The sequence below is a fragment of the Cervus canadensis genome, chromosome 2 (genome assembly GCF_019320065.1).
Source record: "Cervus canadensis isolate Bull #8, Minnesota chromosome 2, ASM1932006v1, whole genome shotgun sequence".
Classification (NCBI taxonomy): domain Eukaryota; kingdom Metazoa; phylum Chordata; class Mammalia; order Artiodactyla; family Cervidae; genus Cervus; species Cervus canadensis.
Genome location: NC_057387.1, coordinates 43,578,891 through 43,605,011, shown reverse-complemented (window position 1 = coordinate 43,605,011; position 26,121 = coordinate 43,578,891). Strand labels below are relative to the sequence as shown.

Sequence of the window (26,121 nt, the reverse complement as noted above, 5' to 3'; positions counted from 1 at the left end):
AATTTTCAAGGCAAGAATTCTAGAGTGGGTTGCCATTTCCTACTCCAGGGGATCTTCCCAACCCAGGAATCAAACTCTCTTCTCTTGTGTCTCCTGCATTAGCAGGCAGATTCTTTACCACTGAGCCAAAGGGAAGCCCATGTACAATAATGGTTTATGGTTTAGTCACTAAGCTGTGTCCGACAGCTGCAACCCCATGGCCTGTAGCCTGCCAGGCTCCTCTGTCCATGGGATTCTCCAGGCAAGAATACTGGAGTGGGCTGTCATTTCCTTTAGGGGTATATAATAATAAGCTTATTCAAAATTAAACATGTTATGTAATCTGGAGGCTTTAGAATTAAATAATCCCTTGTCCTTGTGAAGTTTATCTCTGAAGCAGTGAGTGATCTTCTGTCTATGAACACAATAAAACAGGTGTATCTGGGTAGATGAGGAAAACTCTGAGGTCAGGGTTGATGGTATTGGGGGGGTGGATTAACTCCATTGTTACTATTCTGGAATCAATGGTGATTTTCTACATCTCAAAGACAATTTTAGATAGTTAAGCTTTTCACATGGAGGATTATTTTTAGAAATAACATCTACTTTAAAGAATTGTAAATAATGCTCTCATTTACTGAATCTAATATGCTTATTCATGCACTAATTAATTACATAGAAAACACATGATTCTCAGTGTTTAGCATTTAATCTCTAATATGTTTAATTTGGTCAAAATCTATAGACGTTTACAAAAATCTACAGACCATATGGCTGTGTAAAGTAAAGCATGATGTATTATAACAGTACCATATGGAGAACACAAAATGTAAAGTTGGACATCAGGTAAACTCAAGAGATGTAAACACTCTTTTCTCCAGTGCTGACAAGGACCAGTTACTTTAAAATTCTATTAGCAAATAATTAAAAGCTGCCTATGTATCATTTTAAACTATCTCAATTCTCTTGTTTGGAATAAAACCTCTTGAGATCAGAGCAAAGTAAGTCATTAAACAGGAAGGAGAAATTCAGTAGATGGAAGTGCTGGAAATGAACAATCTTCAGTGCATCAAAAATTTTAAATGAACATTACAAAGAAAAATATTCAATCCAATTCTACATAAGTCTCCATAAACAGCACCTAAATTGATAAACTGAGTTTTGCTTATATATAGCTAAGATTCCTCTATGGATACGAAATGCCTGGTGCTAGATAGATATCAAACAAACAAACAAAAGACCCTAAGACAGTATTTCTAATCATTTATCCTTAAAAGCACATGTGCATTTTAAATATGTAAGAAAAGATTAATAGAATCATTTAAGTTCTTGCATTAAGTTAAAATTCAGAAAAGCAATCATTTTTAAGTCACAAAGATAAAACCTTCTAACATCCTTTTGGTTTTGAAGAAATAAAGGCTTTTACTTGACAGTTACTTACATAAATTTGTATCAAAAAGAGAAGTTGGCAGAGACTTCTAAATTCATAACAATTGTCTATTAGTCTGTTTTTAATAATTTTTCGTTGGCATGTAATCCTCTTTAATTAGATTCCACTCTCTGTTGTTTCAAGACTCCATAAACTGGTGTCTTATATACCAGCTGCTAAAGCAGGAGTTACTGTCTAAATGATATTCACAATGAGTATTTAGAAGGTTTACAATTATACCCTTGCTAATAAATTGTGCTATTTTCCCCAACAATTTTAAGTGCTAATCTTCAGAAGGCATTTTAAAATTAGCTAAAATTCTGTCAAGAGATTTACAAAAATTGTTAGCATGAAGATAATTATGTCACAGTCCTTGGACTCCATCTCTGATTGTGTGCATAAATCAGAAAATGTCAGCTGTGTTTTCCCTTAATAATTATCCTTGCAGCAATATATTATAGTCTAAATTCCTATTATAATCTTTGTTTCTGGTTTCTAAAACATCAGACAATTATTTCAAAAGTTTGGAACTGATTAAATAATTTATATTCCCCAGAAAATAAGTGATTACCAGTCCTAAAATTTTAAGTATCAGTAGTAAGTAGATCAATATGGAAAGTATAAATTCAGCATAAATTCCATCCTCAGGAACTAAGCACTTGAATGTGATAACAGTTTTTTTTTTTTTAAATACCAATTAGGTAAAATTCTAACACAGCAGATAACAGGCACATAGAGGTATAGAGTTGAATTGAAATTCTAAGTCATATATCCTTTTTTATTTCAACACCAGAGACATATGAAAGACAGTAATTTTGTATCTGAAATATGTATCAAGTTTCTATCATCTGTCTGTGTATGATTTTTCTATTTTTTTGTAAAAAATATAACCTTCATTTCACAAGGTATAAAATGAAAAATAAATCCCTCATTTTCTTCCAATAACTACAAATTACACGTGTGTTTTAATTTTTTTAATTAAACAAATGAGACTAAAAGATGAAGTTTTAAGAACTAAACCAAAGTCTTAGATAGTAATCATTATATTTAATTAATGGCTAATACCAGAGAGTTGTTTTAGTACATCTCTCACCATATCAAGCATTTCAGAATTAGAAACATAAAAGTTAAAATTCTCTGAATACATCAATGCTATAACTTCCCAAAATGACTTGATGTAATAGTAGTTAAAGTCATGCAGCTGAAAGTTGTGAGTATTGAAAGACTAATGAAAAGGGGATATCTTTTCCTGGAACATAAACTATATGAATGATATCTTGGAAAAATGTTTGGAAATTCTGCCAGTCAAACTAGAACCAATAGTGCCACATTTTCCATGTTATTCAATATTATGTCCTTTCCATGAAATCTCAAAGTGGAAAAAATGTTAATTGGTAAACATTGGGAATTGAGTATTATTACTGAATTTAAATTTATAAACCCTGCAGCCACATCAGATTAACAGGACCATTGCTAGCCCAAAGAATGTAGGAGCTAGAACCAGTGATTTCATGATTCAATTTCCTAAAAAATAAATTTATAACTTTAGATACCAGGCTTTTTTCTTCATCAATTAAGCCAACCAACAGACAAAACTCTTTCCCACAAAATACATCAACATCTTCCTTAAAAATGTTTAGTAATACACATTATTAAGATAGAGGAAAGGAGGAGGGCGACAGACGATGATTGGATGGCATCATCAACTCAATGGACATGAGTTTGAGCAAACTCCAGGGAATAATGAGGGACAGGGAAGCCTAGTGTGGGGTAGTCCAGGGACTCAGAAAGAGTTGGACATGACTGAGCGAATTAACAATTATCATGCCTCAGTTCTTTCTCAGTATTCTCCTCAATAAAAAAACATGCTGTACATAAATGAATTTGTATCTTTAAGTTTAATATTACTTTACTTTCAAATGTTATTAATAATTAGATGTTCAATTGAAAAAGTAATATATGCTTCTTGTAAAATTTTTTAAAATAGTTATATAAAAATTAATAATTTCCAACCCTATACTAACATCTATTGTAATTCTCTGTACTAGCCGTTTTAAGCACAATTACTATCTTTCTATAGAGTTTTTCATGCTCACAGAAACCTATACTTGATGTTGTAGTTTTTTTTCTGTGTGTGGAGAGTACTCTTCAATGGAGTCCACCTTTTTAAAAAGTCAGTAATTTTTTTTTTCACATAACATGAATATGTAGATCTCCTACCAGATCAATAAACATGTTTCTAAAATTCCAAAAACTACATCATATTTCATAATTTTAATAATTTTATTAATAAGAGAAATGTAACTTTTATCCTGGTATCTTATTGCTACAAATATATACCACTGTAAAAGAGTGATGATGGCAATTTTTCTTATTGTGGGATAAATGTCTTCATAATGGAAATGTTAGGACTTATTTTCATTTTAATATACATAACTAGATTTTTCACCAAAATTTGTACCAATTCACAACTCACTGGCAGTATATGAAAGTGTGTCGTTACCTGAAACTTTGTTAATCCTGGATATTATTAATTTCCTATATGTTTCCCAACTTGAGACTGGAAATCATTTCACATTTACCTGACACATGAGCATCTTTTCATGTGTTTACTTGTTGTTTATATTTTCTTTTGTAGATATTACCTATCCGTATCCTTTGACGTTTTTCTTCACCACTTATGTTATAAACATATTCCCAGATAATTGCTTATATTTGATTGTTAGGATACATTTTTCCACACAATCATTCTCTGTTATTTGTTGCTTGTTTTTCAAGTAATATTAAAAATAATGACCAAAAAAATGAAGTTATCTATAAGATGAAGCTAAAATGGATTTTTAGAAAAAATTTTATAGCATTAAAGAAATAACATGGGAAACAATCATAATCATTGATAATTATAAAGTATTTAAAATAATTCATAACAGAGAAGAGAAAAGAGAATCCCTCCCCACTGTCTGATGAAATGGGAATAAATTTTTGAAGCCCAACACTGCAATATTTTGGCTGGATCTGCTTTGGGTCAGAAGGAAGCATTGAAGAAGAAAATAGGCTTGTTATTTATGTTTAAACCATAACAATTATATATTCAAAAAACATCTAAGTAACTAGTTGGGAGTAGAGATTAGCCAAATACTGTATTTTTCTTGAATGAAAGCATGAACATCACTAATTTCCTTATTTTTCCATGTTTACCACTTCACCCTTTTATTTATGATGATGTGTTCATTTTCCAAACATTAAAGATAAAATAATCAGTTAAGAAAATTTCAGAAGACTATTTGAATTTTCTCCTTTTATTTTTCTATTATTATTTTAAAATATTGTATTAATTAGAAAAAATAAATGGGGTTGTGTGTACAGTGATGCCAAATCCATGAAAGGTAAGAAGATTCATATGCATCTGGGCTATGCCACTCTGAATGTTCGAGGAGTTATAGCCTCATTCTCAGTTTATACTTTGCCTCCAAAACTTTGCTTCTTTTTCTTGACTGGCTTAAGCAGTAAAATAGCTATTAATAGTTTTAGTCATTTAAAAGCTTGAAGGAGCAATAGCATATTTTGATAAGAATGTGTATAGCCAGCTTTCTCTGGTGCTCTTCACTGGAGACAAGTGTTGCTTCAAGAATTTTTCTTCATGAAGGAAAAATGCTGCTCTATCAGAGGTTAAAAACTGAAATAAGGTAAATCGACTTGAATACACTATTCACTCTGATGTGAACATTTGCAAATTTGGCTTATTTAAACACTCTTACAAGTGTGGACATGATTCATTTAAAAAAATTATAAGGAAAACAATATATATTTATGGTACATAACCAAAGTACTGCAACGAAAATGAAATTTGAAAACTGAATGAAGAGTGTTGATTATGTAGATTGCAAGGCTCAGATAATTTGCATGTGATGAAAATTACAGTATCAGTTTTCAAATTAATGGCATTATCAATCATCACATTTCTCTGAATCAGTCCTTTTATGAGATTATCACAGAGACAAGAGAAGATGGACCAAAAGATTAGTGACCCTTTTATCCTTTTCATCTCATCACAAGCCACAAGTGGCTTAACTTGTCATCAGAAAATACACTTATCAAAATTTCCATCAGCACAGTCTGGAAATATTGCACTGCAAGGCCTCTTTGACTTGATTCTGGATCTCTCTTATTAGTGATTATCTGGATGTACCTAGCAAGCAATGAAGAAAAGAAAGTGATGGCATCTCTCCCCACAGAACTGTCTGAAATTGCCAATGCTGAGAATGTTGAAAAAGAATAATAATCATCACAATGATGAAATGAATGTGTGATATAAGTACCTCTTAATTACACTAACTTCCCAACACTGATAAGATCACTGAAACAGCATTCTACTGGTTAGCCAAAAGGAATAGCTGGGGGAAAAAAAAATTTGTTCCTTGGAATAAGCAATTCAAATATTTTAATGTCAAAATGAACAAATCTTAAAGCAACGTGACACACTACATATTTTACTTTTTATTTGCTTGCTGTTACTTTTATTAAAACTAGAATGTAATTTCCACAAGAGAAGGAATTTTCCTATATTTTGTTCTCTGCTGTGTTCTTAGGGCATTAAACAGTACCTGACCATAACAGGCACTCAATGAATGAATAAAAATCACATTATATGTAGAGTTTTAGATTTGCATAAGTATTCAAATTAAACAAAAGAAAGACTTCATAGATTTTTTTCCTGGGCTAAAGGGCCAGACCTTCTCTAGTATGCAGTAGCTCCTTTGATGAGTACTACTTTATTGATACAGTTCTTAAAAACTGGGGAAGATGATAAGCATATCTCAATTTCATTTGAAATGACTATTAGTAATACATACTTTAGTGTATTATTTAAATATTATAAAGTAATATTTCTCTTAGTGCAGGCTTCCCTGGTGGCTCAGATAGTAAAGAATCTGCCTGCAATGAGGGAGACCTGGGTTTGATCCCTGGGTTGGGAAGATACCCTGGAGAAGGGCGTGGAAATCCACTCCAGTATTCTTGCCTGGAAAATCACCAAGGACAGAGGAGCCTGGTGGGCTACAGTTCATGGGGTCGCAAAGAGTCAGAAACAACTCAGTAACTAAGTATTAGTCTGAGGGACTAATATTTCTATTAAGCATATTTAATATTTAAAATTGATAAACTGAGTAGTAGCTATCATGCCATCCTTGTTAGAATAATTAAGTATTGGCTGCTATTAGGCAGCCATGAGGCGCAGGAGCGGCAGAGAGGAGAGAGGAGATGCCCCACTTCTAAGGTCAGGAGCAGCAGCTGTGCTTTGCTGGAGCGGCCGTGAAGAAATACCCCACGTCCAAGGTAAGAGAAACCCCAGCAAGACAGCAGGCACTGAGAGAGGGCATCAGAGGGCAGACAGACTGAAATCACAATCACAGAAAACCAGCCAATCTGATCACATGGACCACAGCCTTATCTAACTCAATGAAATTAAGCCATGTCATGTGGGGCCACCCAACATGGAAGGGTCATGGTGGAGAGGTCTGACAGAATGTGGTCCCCTGGAGAAGGGAACGGCAAACCACTTCAATATTCTTGCCTTGAGAACCCCATGAACAGTATGAAAAGGCAAAAAGATAGGACACTGAAAGATGAATTCCCCAAGTGGGTAGGTGGCCAATATGCTACTGGAGATCAGTGGAGAAATAACTCCAGAAAGAATGAAGGGATGGAGCCAAAGCAAAAACAACACCCAGTTGTGGATGTGACTGGTGATAGAAGTAAGGTCCAATGCTACAAAGAGCAATATTGCATAGGAACCTGGAATGTTAGGTGCATGAATCAAGGCAAATTGGAAGTGGTCAAACAGGAGATGGCAAGAGTGAATGTCAACATTCTAAAAATCAGCAAACTAAACTGGATTGGAATAGGTGAATTTAACTCAGATGGCCATTATATCTACCACATTGGGCAGGAATCCCTTAGAAGAAAGGGAGTAGCTATCATAGTCAACAAGAGAGTCTGAAATGCAGTACTCGGATGCAATCTTAAAAATGACAGAATGATCTATGTTGGTTTCCAGGCAAACCATTGATATCACGGTAATCCAAGTCTATGCCACAACCAGTTAACGCTGAAGAAGCTGAAGTTGAACGGTTCTGTGAAGACCTACAAGACCTTCTAGAACTAGCACCCAAAAAAGACGTCCTTTTTATTTTAGGGTACTGGAATGCAAAAGTAGGAAGGCAAGAAACACCTAGAGTAACAGGCAAATTTGGCCTTGGAGTACAGAATGAAGCAGGGCAAAGGCTAATAGAGTTTTGCCAGGAGAATGCACTGGTCATAGAAAACACCCTCTTCCAACAACACAAGAAAAGACTCTACACATGGATATCACTAGATGGCCAACACTGAAATCAGATTGATTATATACTTTGCAGCCAAAGATGGAGAAGTTCTATACAGTCAGCAAAAACAAAAACAGGAGCTGACTGTGGTTCAGACCATGAACTCCTTATTGCCAAATTCAGACTTAAATTGAAGTAGGAAAACCACTAGACCATATAGGTATGAACTAAATCAAATCCCTTATGACTATACATTGGAGTGAGAAACAGATTTAAGGGACTAGATCTGATAGACAGAATGCCTGATGAACTATGGACAGAGGTTCACGACATTGCACAGGAGACAGTGATCAAGACCATCCCCAAGAAAAAGAAATGCAAAAAAGTCAAAATGAGGCCTTACAAATAGCTTGGAAAAGAAGAGAAGCGAAAAGCAAAGGAGAAAAGGAAAGATATTTCCATTTGAATGTAGAGTTCCAAAGAATAGCAAGGAGAGATAAGAAAGATTTCCTCAGCGGTCAATGCAAAGAAATAGAGGAAAACAATAGAATGAGAAAGACTAGAGATCCCTTCAAGAAAATTAGAGATACCAAGGGAACATTTCATGCAAAGATGGGCTCAATAAAGGACAGAAATGGTAGGGACCTAACAGAAGCAGAAGATATTAAGAAGAGGTGGCAAGAATACACAGAAGAACTATGCAAAAAAGATCTTCATTACCCAGATAATCATGATGGTGTGATCACTCACCTAGAGCCAGACATCCTAGAATATGAAGTCAAGTGGGCCTTAGGAAGCGTCACTATGAACAAAGCTACTAGAGGTGATGGAATTACAGTTAAGCTCTTTCAAATCCTAAAAGATGATGCTGTGAAAGTGCTGCACTCCATATGCCAGCAAATTTGGGAAAGCTAGCAGTGGCCACAGGACTGGAAAAGATCAGTTTTCATTCCAATCCCAAAGAAAGGCAATGACAAAGAATGCTCAAACTACCGCACAATTACACTCATCTCACATGCTAGTAAAGCAATGCTCAAAATTCTCCAAGCCAGGCTTCAGCAATATGTGAACCGTGAACTTCCAGATGTTCAAGCTGGCTTTAGAAAAGGCAGAGGAAACAGAGATCAAATTGCCAACATTCGCTGGATCATCGAAAAAGCAAGAGAGTTCCAGAAAAACATCTATTTCTGCTTTATTGACTATACCAAAGCCTTTGACTGTGTGGATCACTATAAACTGTGTAAAATTCTGAAAGAGATGACAATATCAGACCACATGACATGCCTCTTGAGAAACATGTATGCAGGTCAGGAAGCAACAGTTAGAACTGGACATGGAACAACAGACTGGTTCCAAATACGAAAAGGAGTACATCAAGGCTGTATATTGTCACCCTGCTTATTTAACTTATATGCAGAGTACATCATGAGAAATGCTGGGCTGGATGAAGCACAAGCTGGAATCAAGATTGCCGGGAGAAATAATAACCTCAGATATGCAAATGACACCACCCTTGTGGCAGAAAGCGAAGAAGAACAAAAGAGTCTCCTGATGAAAGTAAAAGAGGAGAGTGAGAAAGTTGGCTTAAAGCTCAACATTCAGAAAACTAAGATCATGGCATCCGGTCCCATCACTTCATGGCAAACAGATGGGGAAACAGTGGAAACAGTGGCTGACTATATTTTTCTGGGCTCCAAAATCACTGCAGATGGTGACTGCAGCCATGAAATTAAAAGACGCTTACTCCTTGGAAGGAAAGTTATGGCCAACCTAGATAGCATATTAAAAAGCAGAGACATTACTTTGTCAACAAAGGTCTGTCTAGTCGAGGTTATGGTTTTTCCGGTGCTCATGTATGGATGTAAGAGTTGGACTATAAAGAAAGCTGAGCACCGAAGAATTGATGCTTTTGAACTGTGGTGTTGGAGAAGACTCTTGAGAGTCCCTTGGACTGCAACGAGATTCAACTAGTCCATTTGAAAAGACCCTGATGCTGGGAAAGATTGAGGACAGGAGGAGAAGGGGATGACAGAGGATGAGATGGTTGAATGGCATCACCGACTCATTGGACATGGGTTTGGGTGAACTCCAGGAGTTGGTGATGGACAGGGAGGCTTGGCGTGCTGCAGTTCATGGGGTCGCAGAGTCAGATACAACTGAGGGACTGAACTGAACTGAACTGAATCAATAGAATAACAAGTATAATAAAATTCTCAGTGACTATATTAAAATTGCAAAATATGAAAAAATTACTTTAGAACTTAACTTTCAAATGGACATTTTTAAGGAAAATCTAATGCTGCAATTCAAATGATTTTCTCTCTCACTATTATTTATTTCTATTAGAAGACATCTATATATTTAAATTGTCAAATTATCTTAATACTTCAGTTAAACATTATACACATATTACATACATATATATTACATACATACACTTATACATGTCCTACAATTCATATAAGAAATTACTTGGTGTAATTCTCCACTAAATGATGTCATTAATACCTTTTGCTGATTTCATGGAATTATAATTATCATAATTATCATGCTGGTCATTAGTACTGTCTTAAGTAGCTTATATGTTACTAGTTCTACAAAGATCTGCCCAATATTCTATTAACATTCATTGACAGACTGGTGCTGAAACCACTGAACTGGAGAGATCCTTGAAAATGCAATAAATGTCTGCTGAATTGAAACTACTGACTATTGGTAGTTACAAAGTAAAAATCTATATTGTTTAAACAATTTCCAAAAAAACAAAACTCACAACCTCTCAAGGAATTAAAATCTTCACTCTTAGGATATTCTTTAGTTCTAATCTGAAGCCCTTATAGTTCCCATCCTCTTGTTCTGTACTCAGTGGAAATGTTCAATAAATATTTGTTAAACGCTATCCTCTTGTTCTGCACTCACTAAAGATGGAAAACAGTTAGTCATCTTTCTTTTGTAAGAACCCTTCACTCAAAGACTGTTATTAACTCCATACTCTTATAGTCTCAAGTTTGAACAATCCAATTCTTTAGCCTTGCTTCATCATTCTGATTTGTTTTCAACTCTCAATTTACACATGTGCTTATCTCAGGAATCCACTTTAGTTCTCAACTTTCCTTCTTAGCAGTGGGGCTCAAAACTGGACAACCTGTTCTATGCATTTAACCAATTTTGAACATAATCAACAAAATATTGCTTTAGAGCTTCTTACTATAGCAATAACTCCCTCTCAAACAGCCTGATTAAGATGCTTTTAGGAACTAAAGTGATACTTTGACGCACTAGAACTTACAGACTTAGTGGCAGAAGCTCTTTTCCCTCATAGTAAGTAATATGTTTTCCTTTAGTATATTCTGTAGAGTTGGATAATAATTTTCCTCAGCACAAGCTGATTACATGTAAACTGAATACAATTTTAAGACAACAAAACAAAGTAAAAAGTGACACCCATGTGCCATTACATGGTGGATTTGAATAATTCCATCCTCTTTCCCAAATTCATTATTCATGGAAGTTTCTGACAATCCCCAGTGAACAATACATCTGCTGCATGAGAACTTTTATTTCCTCAGCTAAGTTGGAACTGGAAACTTGATTTTTTTAAACACTTATCATAGCATATAATCAGGCTTACCTTGGTTAGTTATTAATTAGATTAAATTATATCCACACTTCTCTCCTTAAAAAGTCAAATGTTCACTACTGAGTGAGCAATACTCTGAAACAGACACTTCATAACATTTCCATATATAAATCATTTATATGTATTTTACATATATTTGGTATATTTGGTATATTTACATTGGTATATTAAAATATACCAATATTTTATTGGTATAGATTTATTAGAAATAAATTGATAATTCTTTTAGAGTATACCCTGTATGTTCTAGCTCTCTGGCTTTGTAAAAATTACATTTTAATAGAGAGAGAAATGACATAAATATATACTCAAAATATCTATTTAAAATATGATAAATTACACACTTCAAATGTCACCATTTAATACTGTTAGCCTCATATACTGTTAAAACACTTTAGGGAAAGACAGGATGGTAATGTGATAGTGAGGGAAATGGACCTAGGAAAAACAGAATAGCCAGGGACAGCCTAGTTTCTAAGGTCATGATACAGGAAAAAGGAATTGCAAAAATTCTGAGATGGCTATGAACTTGACTAATTCCAAATAAAAGAAAGTGTTCTTTTACATTTGATATCATGCTTAACGGTAGAGGTTAGAACAGGAGAGGCGGACAGGGCTCAGATCATAAAGAAACTTGCTAAACTACGGTAAGAAGTTTGTAATTTACTGGAATTACAACATGAACACAGGAAAACACTTAATTCAGCATCACTGTTTAAAAAGCGTAAGAAAATCATCATATAATACTTTGTCCTCTTTAATTATTTTTGTTTAGTAATTTTTTAACTTCTTAAAATACTAATTCATCATGTGCTTCTGGAATACACATATTCATCAGGAAATACAGATTTCTAAAATACTGCACAAGAGATAAATCACCTTTTAGCTTGTAGAATTAAATAAGATGACTAAATAGGGAGGGATGAATGAATATCCTAGTCATCACTTTTAGTTAGCCACTCTCAGATCTAACTTGCACCACTGATATATCACTAAGAATCAGTGTTATATTTCCAACTTATTAATTGAAATTCAGAACTGGGCTAAGTCATACAATCAAAAGGGTGGAGTACAAGGAAGTGCATTCATATTCTCCTGTGAGAACACCAAAATCACAACTATTTGCTGAAGAAACACCAACAGGAGGACCTTGGAACCCACAAAAAAAAAGATACTTCACATACAAAAACAAAGAAGAAGCCACAATAAGATGACACAAGGAGCACAATCAAGTTAAAATAAAATCCCATACCCACCAGGGGGCGACCCACAAACTGGAGAACAATAATACCAAAGAATTTCTCTCAATATTGTAAGATTCTTGGCCCCAAAACAGTAGAATGGGAAAGACTAGAGATCTCTTCAAGAAAACTAGAGATACCAAGGAAACATTTCATGCAAAGATGGGCACAATATAGGACAGAAATGGTATGGACCTAACAGAGGCAGAAGATATTAAGAAGAGGTCACAAGGATACACAGAAGAACTTAAAGACCTTAATGACCCAGGTAACTATGATGCTGTGATCATTCACCTAGAGCCAGATGTCCTGGAGTCTGAAGTCAAGTGGACCTTAGGCAGTATCATTACGAGCAAAGCTAAAGGAGGTGATGGAATTCCAGTTGAGCTATTTCAAATCCAAAAAGATGAGGCTGTGAAAGTCCTGCTACTCAATATACCTAATTACATAAACTCAACAGATTTGCTATGAGTGTAATTGCATATATCTAATTACATATACTTTAGAATTTTTAAGACAGTCTTTTGTATCCTGTAAATGTGAATTTTGATGGAATAACTGCTAATAAAAGTATACTGAAACAGTGAAAAAAAAAAAATTGCTCTTTGAGGAAGACATGGTCGCCACTGCACCGAAGCTCCCTGAGGCCCGCTCCTGCTCCTAACTCACCGCTGTTTGCTCTCGTGCACAAACACGTTGGTCAGGAAGCTGCGTTGCAGCCACGGCCTTTAAAGACACCAGTAAGACTCCTGTGGAGCCAGAGGTGGCCATTCACTGGATTAGGATCACCCTCACCAGCCACAGCGCAAAGACTCTGGAGAAGGTGTGTGCTGACCTGATCAGAGGCACGAAGGAAAAAATCTCAAAGTGAAAGGACAAGTTCGGATGCCTACCAAGACTCTGAGAATAACTACAAGGAAAACTCCTTGTGGTGAAGGTTCTAAGACTTGGGCTCAGTTCCAAATGAGGATCCACAAGTGACTCATTGACCTGCACAGCCCTTCTGAAACTGTCAAGAAGATCACTCCCATCAGTACTGAGCCAGGAGTCAAGGTCGGAGTCACCACTGCCGATGCCTAAATCAACCTTTTTAATAAATTGATAATCATTTGTTTAAAAAAATTACATAAGTGCATAATTACATATGCACTCAATAGCAAATCTGGAAAATTCAGCAGTGGCCACAGGACTGGAAAAGGTCAGTTTTCATTCCAATCCCAAAAAAGGCAATGCCAAAGAATGCTCAAGCTACCGCACAACTGCACTCATCTCACACCCTAGCAAAGTAATGCTCAAAATTCTCCAAGCCAGGCTTCAACAGCACGTGAACCAAGAACTTCCAGATGTTCAAGCTGGATTTAGAAAAGGCAGAAGAACGAGAGATCAAATTGCTAACATCCGTTGGTCCATTGAAAAAGCAAGAGAATTCCAGAAAAACATCTACTTCTACTTTATTGACTACACCAAATCTTTTGACTGTGTGGATCAAAACAAACTGTGGAAAATTCTGAAAGAGATGGGAATACCAGACCACTTGACCCATCTCCTGAGAAATCTGTATGCAGGTCAAGAAGCAACAGTTAGAACTGGACATGGAACAACAGACTGGTTCCAAATTGGGAAAGGAGTACGTCAAAGTTGTATACTGTCACCCTGCTTATTTAACTTATATGCAGAGTACATCATATGAAATGCCAGGCTGGATGAAGCACAAGCTGGAATCAAGATTGCTGGGAGAAATATCAATAACCTCAGATATGAATATGACAGCACCCTTATGGCAGAAAGTGAAGAGGAACCAAAGAGCCTCTTGATGAAAGTGAAAGAGAAGAATGAAAAAGTCGGCTTCAAACTCAACATTCAAAAAACGAAAATCATGGCATCCAGTCCCATCACTTCATGGCAAATAGATGGAGAAACAATGGAAACAGTGAGAGACTTTATTTTCTTGGGTTCCATAATCACTGCAGATGGTGACTGCAGGCATGAAGTTAAAAGATACTTGCTCCTTGGAATAAAACCTATGAACAACCTAGACAACATATTAAAAAGCAGAGAAATTACCTTGATGACAAAGGTCCGCCTAGTCAAAGCTGTAGTTTTTCCAGTGGTCATGTATGGATGTGAGAGTTGGACTATAAAGAAAGCTGAGCGCCAAAGAATTGATGCTTTTGAACTGCAGTGTTGGAGAAAACTCTTGAGAGTCCCTTGGACTGCAAGGAGATCAAACCAGTCAGTCCTAAAGGAAATCAGTCCTGAGTATTCATTGGAATGACTGATGCTGAAGCTGAAACTCCAGTACTTTGGCCACCTGATGCAAAGAGCTGACTCATTAGAGAAGACCCTGATGCTGGAAAAGACTGAAGGCAGGAGAAGGAGATGACAGAGGACGAGATGGTTGCATAGCATCACTGACTAAATATGTATGATTTTGAGCAAGCTCCAGGGGACGGTAAAGGAATTAAAGCCTGGTGTGCTGCAGTTCATGAGGTCCACGGGGTTGCAAAGGGTTGGACATGACTGAGCAAATGAACAACAAATACTCCCATATTTCGTAAAAATCTACAAGTATAACTGAGACTGAAACAACACACCAAAATATTTGTGAACTTATTTCTGAGGGTTAAGATTTCAAGTGATCCCATTTTTCTGTGTTCTATGTATTTCCTAAAATTCTCTACATTATCAAAAATTCTTTAATAGCTAACTCTTACTGAGTTTTTGTTCTGTACCAGACATTGTTTTAAGTTCTTTTATGTCTTAATTTTTTAAAACCCTATCATCTCCCTCTAAAAGAGCCATTACTAAATTTGTTTTCTCAGATTGGGGAAGTGTTGTAAAGGGGTTAAATAACTTGCCTAAAGTTTCTTAGGTAGTAACTGATAGCACTCATTTCTGAACTTTACAAGTATGGTATCAGGACCTGAACTACACACTCAACATTCCACAAATAGGAATAGAATTATCTTCTATAATTCTCAAAGCATTATAATAGTTATATTAAAGCTTAAAAGGAAAAAACTTGATGAATATAAAGACTGCCATGTTTGCATTTATCATCAAGCTCAGTTCTATCTCCATGCATATTTACAGGAAAAAAAATATGGACAAATATTCTGTAGAAATGTTTGAAAAAGCTTTTCTTAAAGACAGGAGTCTCCTCCAAACTTTTAATTTTGTGACTTTCCTTTAACAACAACAAATCACGTGTTCTTGTTGTCCTCAGGAGCACTAAGAAATTTCCTGCCTGAGAAGTAAATGACTGAGGGGAAAAATTACAGACCATTATGGCATGCTAATAATCCAAATTAGATAAACAAACACAAGCAATGGAAAGGAAGAAAGAGCAAATGCATTCAGCAGAGAATGGTGATAAAGTGTAATGGACAGCTCATTCTCCACAGCTAAAATTGCACAAGCTGAGCTGTCTAAGGGAAATGAGTCATCTAATTTTCAAGTTATAAGGGAATCTTACAGAATATTCTGAGTTTGAAAAGCTAACACTGCAGACAAATGAAATAGGACTCCAAATATCGGATTAAAATCACACACGATTACAACTGATATAGAATATTTTCCTCTCTTACAAATGGTTAAATGCATGGTAAATTTCCAGTTTTCTGTGTTATTTAAATTCCAAAGTAGGTATTAATTAATGAAGTAAATTAAGGTTAACTAAAATTTTAGTTATGAAAATGAAGTTTAAAACTCTCTGTTATGACATTATTCACTTCTACAGTGCTTCTTCTTCTTCAAGCTGGGCTTCAGCAATACGTGAACCATGAACTTCCAGATGTTTAAGCTGGTTTTAGAAAGAGCAGAGGAACGAGCGATCAAAATGCCAACATCTGCTGGATCATCGAAAAAGCAAGAGAGTTCCAGAAAAACGTCTATTTCTGCTTTATTGACTATGCCAAAGCCTTTGACTGTGTGGATCACATTAAACTGTGGAAAATTCTGAAAGAGATGGGAATACCAGACCACCTGACCTGCCTCTTAAGAAACCTATATGCAGGTCAGGAAGCAACAGTTAGAACTGGACATGAACAACAGACTTGTTCCAAATAGGAAAGGAAGTACATCAAGGGTGTATATTGTCATCCTGCTTATTTAACTTATATGTAGACTACATCATGAGAAACTCTGGGCTGGAGGAAGCAGAGCTGGAATCAAGATTGCCGGGCAAATATGAATAACCTCAGATATGCAGATGACACCACTCTTATGGCAAAAAGTGAAGAAGAACTAATGAGCTTCTTGATGAAAGTGAAAGAGGAGAGTGAAAAAGTTGGCTTGAAGCTCAGCATTCAGAAAACTAAGATCATGGCATCCGGTCCCATCACTTCATGGCAAATAGATGGAGAAACAGTAGAAACAGTGGCCAACTATTTTTCTGGGCTCCAAAATCACTGCAGATGGTGACTGCAGCCATGAAATTACAAGATGATTACTCCCTGAAAGGCAAGTAAGTTATGGCCAACCTAGACAGCATATTGAAAAGCAGAGACAATTCTTTGTCAACAAAGTTCCGTCTAATCAAGGCTATGGTTTTTCCAGTGGTCATGTATGGATGTGAGAGTTGGGCTATAAAGAAAGCTAAGCGCTGAAGAATTGGTACTTTTGAACTGTGGTGTTGGAGAAGACTCTTGAGAGTCCCTTGGACTGCAATGAGATCCAACCAGTCCATCCTAAAGGAAATCAGTCCTGAATATTCATGGGAACGACTGATGTTGAAGCTGAAACTCCAATACTTTGGCCACCTGATATGAAGAACTGACTCATTGGAAAAGACCCTGATGCTGGGAAAGATTGAGGGCAGGTGGAGAAGCGGACGACAGAGGATGAGATGGTTGGATGGCATCACCGATTCAATGGACATGGGTTTGGTTGAACTCTGGCAGTTGGCGATGGATAGGGAGGCCTGGCGTGCTGCGGTTCATGGGGCCGCAAAGAGTCGGACACGACTAAGCAACTGAACTGAACTGAAGGATCAAAATTAAGAACTAAACTATCTCCTAGCTTCTTAAAATTAATAATTCTCACATTAAAAATTAATGCTCTATTTTCATTTTCTTTCTGTTTTCTTTCTGTTTTCACTAAGTAGTATTATGACTTAAATGGTGCTTGCTATGTGCAATAGGGTGTCACATTTGCTAACAATATTATTATTACATGTGATTAGTATTATCAATATTAGTATAAATTAACATCATCCTCATTTTATAGATGAAGAAACTGAGCACCAAACAGTAGCAATAACCTTCCTAATATCAGGGAGCTGGCAATTTTCTTTTTTTTTTTTTACAGAGCTAGTAATTTTCTAAACTCAGTTTCCCCATCTTTAAAGTAGAACACAATATACTAAATGCAATGCATTATAATAATTATTATTCTTTATTAATATTATCCAAATTGTAAAAGTACAGTTATAGCCAATGAGCACTGAGCATCTGCATTTTCTAAAAGGTAATCTTCATTTTGAAATTGCTATGTAGAACGGCAACTTTCTATTCATCTTACTGAAATTCAATGGATCTGATGCTCACACAGCAACCTTCTGATTATTGTTTGACTCAGTGGAGTTCCTTTCTCAGTAGTGATGACATCTCAGATTAAATCAAGAGCATAATTTTGATGATGATTTAATACCCCATGTAGTCAAACACAAGCAGAAAATAATAATAATCAGTGTTCTAATACATGGAAGAGTTACTTTCCTTATTATAAATTAATAAACTGGTACACAGAAAGTTAGCAAGAACCAGTCCCATATATTTCCCTCAGAAATAGCTTAGGCTTATTAGTGAGAACCAACTGTCCATCAATACCCACATCCCACAGTACATTCTTTCTATCTTGACATCACCTACAGGCATATGTCTCCCTAAACCCATTAATCCCATTCTGGATTAATGATTCCATAGAAGCACATTCTAGCACTTAAGCATCTGTCTATCATGTTATTTCTCTTATATTACAGTTCTTTATTAATGGGTTTCTCTCTCTCACTTGACTAAGTATTCCTCTGTGTTTAAAAGTTCATGTATAACCCAGTGTTTGGTCAATAGTAGGTGCTCAATATCCACTTACTGGATTAATTAATGATTGATTTTTATTTAATTCAACTCTTCAGGAACTTCTATGCTATTAGTTGAGTCCTGTGAAGTCTTTACAACTTTAGACTCAATAAAATCCTTGGGTATTGTCATACTTAAGTTTCTGAACTAGGTGAATCACTGTGAAAAGAATAATTAAGATTCTCCTGCCAAATGCCGGCACATCTGATGAGCAGTAACCTTTATAAAATTTCTGAGTACAATTTCAAGGCTCATTTTTTTCCTATCTAAGTATAAGACATACTACACCACACCTAGCCTAGAATCTAAACTAGAATACTGAGTAAAAATGTTTAATAAATGTACTAAACTGGATAAATAAATTAACAGCCATCACTTATTTAACATTTAATTTTTCTTTCAAAATATAATATACACAGTCTTCAATTATCTTCAGAATACACTTATATTAGAAGGTGGACATAAAGGATGTCATCAGATACTAAGAAAGCATCAGAAAACACGTGAGTCACATGACTCATCTAAAATTGAGTAATTAGCATGAATAGTCTATCTCCATTTTCCAACAAAGATTTGCTTTATGAAACTGTCTTCAAAATACAAGTTATAAGAACAAACCAGGCCACATGGAAGCAAATGTCTTATCCTCACACACAAAAAAAATGTATAAGCATAAAAGAATAGCAGGAAATAATAAAGTTGGGAAAACATTCTTAATCACAATGTTTGGTTCTGGGAAAACATTCTAGAGGAAAGAATAAATTGATGAGAAAATTAATCTGATTCAAGAAGAAATTTGGAGGACTAGAATCAACTTTAAGAGAAATCAGATACAAGAACAAATCATTAAAAATATGTACACTTAAAAATCTTTAATAAACAGCTGTAAAGTTCCTTTTAGAAAATACAGAAGAAAAATCTAAATGTGTAAAATATGTTAAGCTGGGAGCTGAAGTTCCAAGATAGTTTCAGTCTTTAGAAGACACATCAAAACATAGTCAGTTTCATATAGCTGCAATGAAACAGCCTTCAAAATACATCAGAAGAATTAAGAACTTCAGATAACAGTAAACAGTGCATTAGATAAAAATTTCAATCTTCAGGGAAGCAGAAAACTGCTTTCACAAGAAGCCAGAGAATGGAAAAGGAAAGGGAACAAACTTATTAAACAAAATAAAACATTAGAAAACTCTAGAGTGTGTATGGAATGATTTTTAAAAGATAAAGAAAGATCAAGTCTTGGGTTGATCTAGCTAAAAATAAGGGCCTGGGCTTCTGTTCTTGGAGAAGATAACATAGATAGGAACTGAATATAAAGAATGCATTAGATCCCAAGGGTCCATGAACAGGTGAATGAATAAATAAGATGTGATACACACACAAACACACAGACACACACACACACAGAGGACAATTACTCAACCATAAAAAGAAGGAAATTTTGCCAATTTTGACAACATGAATGGCCCTGAAGAATATTATGCCTAGTGAAGTAAGTCAGACAGCAGAGGACAAATTATGTTTTCATTTATATGTGGAGTCTAAAAAATAAAACAAATGAACAAATAAAACAGAAACAGATTCATGGACACAGAGAAAACACTAGTGGTTTCTGAGGGGATAGGGATTAAGGTGTACAGCAGAGGGGATATAGTCAATATTTTCAATAACTTTGAATTGAGTATAACCTATAAAAATATCAAATTACTATGTTGTACATTTGAAAATAACACAAAAATTTAACTCGTCTATACTTCAATTAAAATTAATGCATTAGAAAATTGAGCCCTCTTAGAAGATGAATTAAAAGTCATTTTGAAGAAATTAATTGATGCAGCTATGTTACTTCTCTAACAACTCAATAAAAATAAATAAATGCTAACCAAGCTAACTGATGGAGAAGGAAATGGCATCCTACTCCAGTGTTCTTGCCTGGAGAATCCCGTGGCCAGAGGAGCCTGCTGAGCTGCTGTCCATGAGGTCACACAGAGTCAGACACGACTGAAGCGACTTAGCACGCATGCATGCATTGGAGAAGGAAATGGCAACCCACTCCAGTGTTCTTGCTGGAGAATCCCAGGGACGGAGGAGCCTGGTGGGCTGCCGTCTATGGGATCGCACAGAGTTGGACACGACTGAAGCGACTTAGCAGCAGCAGCAACAGCAAGCTAACTGAAGGAGATAAGAAAACTTATGTACTTAAATGTTATATCAAAACTTTCCAAATCGGCAAAGTTTCATTTCAGTCAGAAACACACACATACACACACTGAAAGGGAGATGGAAGCTTCAAGTTTTCCTGAACTGAATTTTTAAAAGTGCATTTTCACAAAGTATCCAGTTTAGAGTGAATTTATTCCATAAAGATAGAGGACAATCTTCCCAACAGAGATGAAAAGATCAGCTACACATTTAAAGAGACAGACATATATAAAATTATTGCCAAAGTCTTTTAGAAAAAATTTCAAAAAAATCATTGGCTACTATAAAAGGCAGCTTATTCTCCATCACAAAAACTCAGACAAAAGATCTACTAGCTGAGGAAAAACCCTGATATCATAAGAAAACAAAACCCCTACACATTGGACAAATTATTAAGAAATCAAATATTCTGAAAAGTATACTGTTGTTCAGTTGCTCAGTCGTGTCCAACTCTTTGCAACCACAAGAACTGTACCATGCCAGGCTTTCTGGTCTTTCACTATCTCCCAGAGTTTGCGCAAACTCATGTCCATTGGGTTGGCTATGCCATCCAACCATTGCATCCACTGCCACTCTATTCTCCTGCTGTCCTCAATCTTTCCCAGCATCAGGGTCTCTTCCAATGAATAAACTCTTCGTGGGAGGTGGTCAAAGTAATGGAGCTTCGGCTTCAGCATCAGTCCTTCCAATGAATATGCAGAGTTGATTTCCTTGAGGATTGCCTGGTTTGATCTCCTTATAGACCAAGGGATACTCAAGAGTCTTCTCCAGAACCACAATTTCAAAGCACCAATTCTTTGGCACTCAGCCTTCTTTATGGTCCAACTCTCATATCCATACACGCTTACTGGAAAAACCATAGCTTTGACTATACTAACATCCTCAATACTCCAAGCTAGGCTCTTAACAGAGACCAAAGAGGACTACCTGGAAATGCTCTAGATAAACAGATCTCTGAGGAAGGAGGAGATCAAGTTGTGATGCTGTGCAGATGCAGTTTAAACTCCAGAACAGACCAGATGCCACCTACCCCAGCCCAGTATTACAGCCACATGAGCAGTCCTTCCATCAAGCCAACTCCCTTCTGACAGAGCAGGTCCTGCCTAAGTGAAACTGACCTTGCACTGGTAGGTGTTCTGGACCCTCTTTGGGCTCAACTCTCCCATTTGACTTGGAGTTGCTAGTCTAGACTCAGGTGGCCTATTTGTCAAAGGTCAGGGGTGCTCAGGGACAGGATTGAGAAGAGGAACTCTTGACCTCCTCCAGTTCTGTAAGGTGAAAATGAACTTCCTGAAGCAGCCAGTCCCCTGAAGAAATTCCCTCACTCAGTACATCTTCCCCTGACAACAAAAAGGGTCTCTATGCCAAGCACTGAATTTTGTCTTCTAATCACATAGCTTGAAAAATAGATGTGAATCAATTTCCTAATTCATCTGATGTTCCCATGAGCTCTTTCTGAGGATCCAGAAGATAGCAAGATGCTTTTCTTCTCCCTTTACTGAAGGAATTCTGATTTTTTCTTTCAATTTTTTACAATTAAAAGATTATATGACTCAAATGAAAGTTTCATAGGATTATGCTGCTGCTGCTGCTAAGTCACTGCAGTCGTGTCTGACTCTGTGGGACCTCATAGACGGCAGCCCAAGAGGCTCCCCTGTCCCCGGGATTCTCCAGGCAAGAACACTGGAGTGGGTTGCCATTTCCTTCTTCAGTGCACAAAAGCGAAAAGTGAAAGTGAAGTTGCTCAGTCATGTCTGACTCTAAGTGACCCCATGGACTGCAGCCTACCAGGCTCCTCCGTCCATGGGATTTTCCAGGCAAGAGTACTGGAGTTGGGTGCCATTGCCTTCTCCATCACAGGATTATAATCCACAGGAAAATGTTCTATAACTATGTATAATTTAAATGTAAATAAGTAGCTTTTCAGTCCGGCACTCAGTAGTTCTTCAGATCATGTCTGGTGGCTCCGCGGATTATAACAGAGAACATGGCAACCCAGAGGGAATGGACCCCGATGGTGTCATCGAGAGCAACTGGAATGAGATTGTTGATAACTTTGATGATATGAACTTAAAGGAGTCTCTTCTTCGGGGCATCTATGCTTATGGTTTTGAGAAGCCATCAGCTATTCAGCAGAGAGCTATTATTCCATGTATTAAAGGGTATGATGTGATTGCTCAAGCTCAGTCAGGTACTGGCAAGACAGCCACATTTGCTATTTCCATCCCGCAACAGTTGGAGATTGAGTTCAAAGAGACCCAAGCACTAGTGTTGGCCCCCACCAGAGAACTGGCTCAACAGATCCAAAAGGTAATTCTGGCACTTGGAAATTATATGGGAGCAACTTGTCATGCCTGCATTGGTGGAACAAACGTTCGAAATGAAATGCAAAAACTGCAGGCTGAAGCACCACATACTGTTGTTGGAACACCAGGGAGAGTGTTTGATATGTTAAACAGAAGATATACTCTCCAAAATGGATCAAAATGTTCGTTTTGGATGAAGCAGATGAAATGCTGAGCCAAGGGTTTAAGGATCAAATCTATGCGATTTTCCAAAAATTAAATACTAGTATTCAGGCGGTGTTGCTTTCTGCCACAATGCCAACAGATGTGTTGGAAGTGACCAAAAAATTCATGAGAGATCCAATTCAAATTTTGGTGAAAAGGGAAGAATTGACCCTTGAAGGAATCAAACAGTTTTACATTAATGTTGAAAGAGAGGAATGGAAGTTGGATACACTTTGTGACTTGTACGGGACACTGACAATCACATAGGCTGTTATTTTTCTCAATACAAGGTGCAAGGTGGACTGGCTCACAGAGAAAATGCATGCCAGGGACTTCACGGTTTCTGCCCTGCATGGTGACATGGACCAGAAAGAAAGAGATGTTATCATGAGGGAATTTCGATCAGGGTCAAGCCGTGTTCTGATCACTACTGACTTGTTGGCTCGTGGAATTGATGTGCAACAACTGTCACTGGTTATAAACTATGATCTACCTACCAATCGTGAAAACTATATTCATAGAATTGGCAGAGGGGGTCGATTTGGGAGGAAAGGTGTGGCTATAAACTTTGTTACTGAAGAAGACAAGAGGATTCTTCCTGACATTGAGGCTTTCTACAATACTACAGTGGAGGAAATGCCAGTGAATGTGGCCGACCTTATTTAATTCCTGGGATGAGACAGTTCTGAATGCAGTGCTCGCTGTTGCTGAAGAGGCGATCACAACGTGCATTGTGCTTCTTTCTTTGGGAATATTTGAATCTTGTCTCAATGCTCATAATGGATCAGAAATACAGATTTTGATAGCAAAGCAACATTAGTCATGAGCTCTTGTGAGGAAAGTCATTGGCTTTATCCTCTTTAGACTATTGAGGTGGGTATAAAAGATGGGGTCTGTAAAATCTTTCTTTCTTAGAAATTTATTTCCTAGTTCTGTAGAAATGGTTGTATTAGATGTTATCTATCATTTAATAATATACTTGTGGACTAAAAGATATAAGTGTTGTATAAAATCGGCCAATTATGTTAAACTAGCATATCTGCCTTTATTGTGTTTGTCATTAGCCTGAATAGAAAGGCCTTTAAAATTGATTTTTTTTTTTAGCATTTGAATGCATTTTGTTTGGTATTATATTTATTCAATAAAGTATTTAATTAGTGCTAAGTGTGAACTGGACCCTGTTGCTAAGCCCCAGCAAACAATCATCCTAGGTAGGGTAAAACCCCCAGTAAAATGGCCATATTGCATGTGACTTAATGAAGTTTGAATGGTAAATAAATTGTATATTCACTTTAAAAAAATAATAATAAATGTGAATAAGTAAACTGACTTCCTTTTATTCAATTTGTAGGTACTGTAATTACAGTATTTTTGTTTTTATTTTTATTTTTTTTATTTATTTATTTATTTTTTCAGTGGGTTTTGTCATACATTGATATGAATCAGCCATAGATTTACACGTATTCTTCATCCCGATCCCCCCTCCCACCTCCCTCTCCACCCAATTCCTCTGGGTCTTCCCAGTGCACCAGGCCCGAGCACTTGTCTCATGCATCCCACCTGGGCAATAATCCAGAAACACAGCAAGTAGTTTTGTCTTTGTTCAATAATAAATGTGATTTGTCCCTTTTTTGTGGCTATTACTTAAGTGATTATGGAAACCTGACAGAATTATAATTCTGAGGATAAGGTTTTATATACAAAGTTTATTGAAAAGTGACTTTCATGGATACATTGCTTGTTTTCTTCTGTTTCTAGATGGTATAAAGGCAGTACTTCTGCTTTGCTGTTTTACAAGTCTTCCCTAACTTAACTGTAGTAAGAGGTTTACCAGGAATATCCTGCGATAGAAACATTTGAAACTCAAACTTAAATCTGTAACCAGTTATCAAATTTAATGTACTGGTGAAACTAGCAAGGTTATTAAAATAAACCTGGTTTAAAAAACCCAAACTACCTAAAAATCTAGGCTTTAGCAAAGAAAAACAGGCATTACTATCTAGCACTTCAACTAAGAATTATCAAATCTACAGTACTGTCGAAACAACTTTAATACTAGTCATAATATATGCTTAATGAATATATACATGAAATCTTTAATGCCAAATGCAGAATGTACGTGACAAATATTATGTGACAGTAGTTCTTAATTTTGAATCAAAATACATGCTGTATGTTCTGCAAATGTATAATGATCTATAGTTAGTTTGAAATTATTTCTGTTTTTTTAATTTTTACTGGACTTTTTTCACTTATGTTTATATTACCATGGTGTAATTTTTAATCATAATCCCCCTTTTGGATGATTTACTTCTTTGATTTTGAAAATATCAAACAATTTATTTTTTGTTATCTGTATTTTATTCTTCAGCTTGAAATCTGCTTGCCTATTACCCAGATGACCCTAAGCATTACTCTTTCTAAACGAAAAAATTAAAGGTTAAAAGAAAATGCTCTCTATTGGAATTCTGTATGGTCTAGCAACATTATCCACTGCCCTTTTAAACACAGAGCAGTAACAAGGATTTCTTCCCTTTCTATCTCCTTACTAATCTATGCAAAACCTTTCTTTCACTGTATATTGACTCACTGGTAAACAGAAAGATAGAAATGACAAAGATTTCTTCCACTATTAAAACAAAAATTCATAACAATCTTTTTTTTTTCAATCTTTCTCTGGTAGATTAAATAAGATACCTTAGATTCTCATAGTTATGAAAAAC

At 36.1% G+C, this 26,121-nt stretch overlaps 1 protein-coding gene and 2 pseudogenes across 2 annotated transcripts in view; 2 read left to right on the top strand and 1 right to left on the bottom strand.

Moving 5' to 3' along the window:
• DPYD (dihydropyrimidine dehydrogenase) overlaps window positions 1-26,121 on the bottom strand; it is an 882,445-nt gene that overhangs the window by 780,703 nt on the left and 75,621 nt on the right. The window lies entirely within an intron of this gene.
• LOC122437357 lies at window positions 6,634-13,689 on the top strand (annotated as a pseudogene).
• On the top strand, window positions 22,842-24,079 carry LOC122436656 (annotated as a pseudogene).